The sequence below is a fragment of the Oncorhynchus gorbuscha genome, linkage group LG19, assembly GCF_021184085.1.
Source record: "Oncorhynchus gorbuscha isolate QuinsamMale2020 ecotype Even-year linkage group LG19, OgorEven_v1.0, whole genome shotgun sequence".
Lineage (NCBI taxonomy): Eukaryota > Metazoa > Chordata > Actinopteri > Salmoniformes > Salmonidae > Oncorhynchus > Oncorhynchus gorbuscha.
The window spans coordinates 31,286,761-31,293,045 of record NC_060191.1 but is presented as its reverse complement, the minus strand read 5'-3'; positions in this window follow the sequence as shown (position 1 = coordinate 31,293,045).

Genomic DNA, 6,285 nt, shown 5'->3' with positions numbered 1-6,285 from the left:
TACAGGTTTCATCTAGACATTGCTTTTGAGGACCCTTAGGACAACTTAACAAAACTTGATCGGTGTAACGTCGTTCGTCTGTTGTTTGAAGAGAGTCAGACCGAAATGCAGCGTGTAGGTTACTCATGACTTAAATGAAGATAAATGCGGTACATGAAATAACTGAAGAAGAAAACAACAAACGGAACGAGAACTAATTACAGCCTAACACAGAGACAGGTACAATCACCCACAAAATACAACGCGCACTCAGGCTACCTAAATACGGTTCCTAATCCGAGACAACGAGAATCAGCTGACTCCAATTGGGAATCGCCTCAGGCAGCCAAGCCTAACTAGACACCCCTAATAATACACAATCCCAATTATAATACAAACCCCAATACGAAACACAACATATAAACCCATGTCACACCCTGGCCTACCCAAACATATAACAAAAACACAAGATACAATGACCAAGGCGTGACAATCGGTGCAAAAAAATGTCTTCTCCCTTGAATGGCTGTTAAAAATTAAGAGATTGGTCTTTGACTTTTCTTCCCCAGATTTTATGCTTTAGGACAAAGCCTTACGTAATGCGTGCAGTGACCGACCGGATAATTTTTGTTGGAAATTATGTTAAATTGTCCTGAAAGCCTTATTCAACTACTGTCCTTTTAAAAGCTTTGCAATTCTACATGTATTTTTTTTTAATGGATTTTGTTAACATAAGGCTTTATAGGGCAAAATAAATGATCTGGAGTGACTGTATCCATTTCGTAGTGTCGCCGCCATGCCTCCCTTCAGTACATGGTTTGTTGGACTTATTTCTTTAAATTTGGAATCTGTTTAGGTGGAACTGCCATGTCCTTTTGCGATATTACAACAAATACATTACTTCAAACAATTTTTTTTTTCTCCCCCCTCCAGATATTGCACATCACTGCATGTGTGATAGCACAGCAGAGTATGTACTGCAATTTTATTTTTCATTATGTTGCTGGATGCTCATCTCCTTTTAAAAATAATAAAAGGCCTAGGGGTGATCAGTGGCGCTGTTTCACCTTTTACGGCTCCGCTTTAAAGCAGGGATAATTGTTTTGATGTACATGTTTTTGTCAACGGTTTGAAAATGAAATGATATTGATCAGTTATCCTCACTCGAATGCATGACCATTTTAGATATTTAATTTATATTGTGAAGGTTGGATGATATTCCTGGATAGTTAATTTCTCTGTAGTATGACTTTAAAAGTGAGGGGTACAGAGACGTTGCCATTTTTGTCCGTAGGTTTTTGGCTTTAGCAACCTTATTGTATGTTCATATAAGTTTCAAATAAAGTTAGAAGGCATTTTTACATTGTCTACTTTTTGATCTGTGTTTCAATGAATAGGAGTGCTGATCTGGGCCTGTATCCAGTGTCGCAGAGTAGAAAATTGCTCGTAAGTGCTGAGTAGCGTTGTTTTACTCCTACTCTTATGGGTAAAAGTGAAAGCTATGCATGAAGCCTTAAGTCGAGTCCCACCTAGTCGACAGATATTTAGGAGACCTCATGAGCAGTCTTAACCGGTTATGAGTTACCAGCTGGTGTCTTGATAAAAAGGCAGCAAGTCTGGTTTCTGTGCCACAGACAGGACATTTCTTTGGAGATGACAGAATATTTATGGGTTGATCATATAGAAATTAAACAATCTAGACATACATGCAACAGTAGGCCTATCTCTTGCGGGTTTGACAATGATTTCACTCACGCCTAATTCACAGTGCATTCAGAAAGTATTCACACCCATTTACTTCCACATTTAGTTGTTACAGACTGAATTTAACATTGATTAAATTCAGTTGTGTCACTGGCCTACACACAATACCCCACAATGTCGAAGTGGAGTTATGTTTTTAGAAATGTTTACAAATTAATAAAAGCTGAAATGTTTTGAGTCAGTAAGTATTCAACCCCTTTGTTTATATATAAAAAGCCTAAATAAGTTCAGGAGTAAACATTTGCTTAACAAGTCACATAAGTTGCATGGACACACTGCAATCGTGTTTAACATGATTTTTGATTGACTACCTCTAGGTCCCTCTGTCGAGCAGTTAATTTCAACCACACAGACCAGTGAGATTTTCCAATGCTTCACAAAGAATGGCACCTATTGGTAGATCGGTAGAAAAACAGACATTGAATATCCCTTTGAGCATGGTGAAGTTATTAATTACACTTTGAATGGTGTATCAATACACCCAGTCACTACAAAGATACAGGTGTCCTTCCTAACTCCGTTGCAGGAGAGGAAGGACACCGCTCACGGATTTCACCATGAGGCCAATTGGGACTTTAAAACAGTTAGTGTTTAATGGTTGTGATAGGAGAAAACTGAGGATGGATCAACAACATTGTAGTTACTCCTCCACAATACTAATCTAATTGACTGAGTGAAAAGAAGGGAGCCTGTACTAAAAAAAGAATATTCCAAAACATGCATCCTGTTTGCAGCAAGGCAATTAAGTAATACTGCAAAAAATGTGGCAAGGCAATTAACTTGTTAGTTTAAATACACACAGATTGCATGATAGAGGAAAGTACCCAACACAAGGACAAGAGACAGGAATAGAGACAGTTTGTGAAAGTATGCCTTATCTAATTTGAAAAACTAGTGAAATTATTTTGTCAGACAGCTCTGCTCTATGCTTAGGCTAGCCTAGCTGTACTGAACAAAAATATGAATTCAACATGCAACAATTTCAAAGATTTTACTGAGTTACAGTTCATATAAGGAAATCAGTCAATTGAAATAAATTCATTAGGCCCTAATCTATAGATTTCACATGACTGGGAATTCGGATTTGTATCTGTTAGTCACAGATGCCTTTAAAAGAAAAGGTAGGGGCGTGGATCAGAAAACCAGTCAGTATCTGGTGTGACAAAACTTGCCTCATGCTCACGTCCTTCGCATAGAGTTGATCAGGCTGTTGATTGTGGCCTGTGGAAAGTTGTCCCACTCCTCTTCAATGGCTATGCGAAGTTGCTGGGTATTGGTGGAAACTGGAACACGCTGTCGTACATGTCGATCTAGAGCATCCCAAACCTGATCAATCAGTGACAAGAATGATGATTGTGCAGGCCATGGAAAAAGTGGAATATTTTCAGCTTCCAGGAATTGTGTACAGATCCTTGCAATATGGGGACGTGCATTATCATTCTGAAACATGAGGTGAAGGTGACAGATGACTGGCACGACAATGAGCCTAAGGATCTCGTCACGGTATCTCTGTGCATTAAAATTTCCATTGATAAAATGCAATTGTGTTTGTTGTTTGGAGCTTATGCCTGCCCATACCATTCCGGCTGTAACACAAAAAAAATGTGGGAAAAGTAGAGTGGCCTTTTAGAGTGGCCTTTTAGTGTACCCAGCACAAGGTGCACCTGTGTAATGAGCATGCCGTTTAATCAGCTTCTTGATATGCCACACCTGTCAGGTGGATTGATTATCTTGGTAAAGGAGAAATGCTCACTAACAGGGATGTAAACAAATTTGTGCACAGAATTGGAAAGAAATGTGCTTATTGTGCATATTGAACATTTCTGGGATCTTTAATTACAGCTCATGAAATATGGGACCTATATTTTACAATTTGTAAGTCGCTCTGGATAAGAGCGTCTGCTAAATGACTTAAATGTAAATGTAAATGTACATGTTGTGTTTATATTTTTGTTCCGTACATGTTACCCCTTGGCAGTGTTATCAGAAGGCCCAACATTGATTTTCACTTGCTACGCAGACAAAACACAACTTTAAATATCTGTGTCACCAAATTATTTTAGCTCCACAGATAAATGATTAGTCTGTATTAGTAATTGAAATACTTGGACGGCTCACAACTTCCTCTAGCTAAATCAAGACAAGACCGAGGTACTTAATTATTGGAGCCAAAGCACAGAGAAAGAATTTGGCCACACATTTTAATTCACAGGCAATAAAGATAAAACACTAGGTAAAAAACCTGGGTGTAAGTTTAGATTCTGAACTCAATTTAGAATCCCACATTAGGAATGTGACCAAAATAGCTTTTTTACCACCTGAGGAACATTGCCAAGGTGCGGCCGTTTCTATCTCAGGCTGATACAGAGACATATCCATGCATTTATTGCAAGCACGCTTGACTACTGTAATGCTCTTCTGTGTTGCCTACTCAAGAAAGCCATTGGGTACTGACCAAGACCAGATGGAGAACACACATTACATCGGTTTTAAAGTCTCTGCATTGGCTGCCTGTGAGTTTTGTAATTAATTTTAAGATGCTTCTATTGGTTGTCAAAATCTATCTACTATTGAGCACCCTAATACATTTCAGACATGCTTTTAAGTTATGTACCCAGTAGGTCCCTCGGGTCCTCTGGCCTTTTAACTATCCCAAAGCCTAGGACCAAGAGGCATGGAGAGGCAGCTTTGAGTTACTATACCCCCTGCCTCTGGAATAGCCTGCCATAGAACCTGAGGGGGGCTGAAACTGTGGACATATTTAAAAGGGATCTTAAAAAACAAAGCTTTGCTTTTCCTTATGGTGCTTTTTTAGTGTTTCAGCTTGTTATACTCTTATGTTGATTGTGTAGAAAATGTTTCAGTTTTTATTTTAATTGTTTATTTGGTTCTTCCTGTGAAGCGCATTGTGTTGTATATAAACTCAGCAAAAAAAGAAACATCCCTTTTTCAGGTCACTGTCTTTCAAAGATAATTCGTAAAAATCCCAATAACTTCACAACGTCGGGAACTTGGCAACGTCGCCTATGGGCACAAACCCACCATCCCTGGACCAGACAGGACTGGCAAAAAGTGCTCTTCACTGACGAGTCGCGGTTTTGTCTCAACAGGGGTGATGGTCGGATTCACGTTTATCGTAGAAGGAATGAGCGTTACACCGAGGCCTGTACTCTGGAGCAGGATCGATTTGGAGGTGGAAGGTCCGTCATGTTCTGGGGCGGTATGTTACAGCATCGTTGGACTGAGCAGGCAATCTCAACGCTGTGCGCTGCAGGGAAGACATCTTTCTCCCTCATGTGGTACCCTTCCTGCAGGCTCATCCTGACATGACTCTCCAGCGTGACAATGCCACCAGCCATACTGCTCGTTCTGTGCGTGATTTCCTGCAAGACAGGAATGTCAGTGTTCTGCCATGGCCAGCGAAGAGCTCAGATCTCAATCCCATTGAGCACGTCTGGGCCTGTTGGATCGGAGGGTGATGGCTAGGGCCATTCACCCCAGAAATGTCCAGGAACTTGCAGGTGCCTTGATGAAAGAGTGGGGTAACATCTCACAGCAAGAACTGGCAAATCTGGTGCAGTCCATGAGGAGGAGATGCACTGCAGTACTTAATGCAGCTGATGGCCACACCAGATACTGGCCACACCAGACCGTTACTTTTGATTTTGCAAGTTTGTTCAGGGACACATTATTCCATTTCTGTTAGTCACATGTCTATGGAACTTATTCAGTTTGTCTCAGTTGTTGAATTTTGTTATTTTCATAGAAATATTTACACATGTTAAGTTTGCTGAAAATAAATGCAGTTGACAGTGAGAGGACATTTCTTTTTTTGCTGAGTTTATTACCACTATTATGTCACCTAACTGGTGCCCCCGCACATTGACTCTGTACCGGTGCCCCCTGTATATGCCTTGCTGTTGTTATTTTACTACTGCTCTTTAATTATTATTTTTATTTTTTTCTTAAAACTGTATTGATGGTTAAGGGCTTGTAAGTAAGCATTTCACTGTAAGGTTGTATTTGGCGGATGATTCATGTCTGAAATTTGCTATATAAATAAAGCTTGATTTGATTTGAATACAAGTGGCTGCTGCTTATTTAGATCTTACATAATATAGATCTTAACGCTGCGTTTGCCTTGCAGAATTGCGTTGCAGGAGAAGTTTATTTTTGATTTTATCTTTATTTAACCAGGTAGGCTAGTTGAGAACAAGTTCTCATTTGCAACTGCGACCTGGCCAAGATAGAGCATAGCAAATCGACACATACAACAACACAGAGTTACACATGGAATAAACAAAACATACAGTCAATAATACAGTAGAACAAAAGAAAACAAAAAGTATACATACAGTATAAGTGTGTGTGAAGTGAGAGTGCAAGTGAAGTAAGATAAGGGAGTTAAGGCAATAAATAGACCATGGTGGCGAAGTAATTAAAATATAGCAATTAAAACACTGGAATGGTAGATGTGCAGAAGATGAATGTGCAAGTAGAGATACTGGGGTGCAAAGGAGCAAGATAAATAAATAAATACAG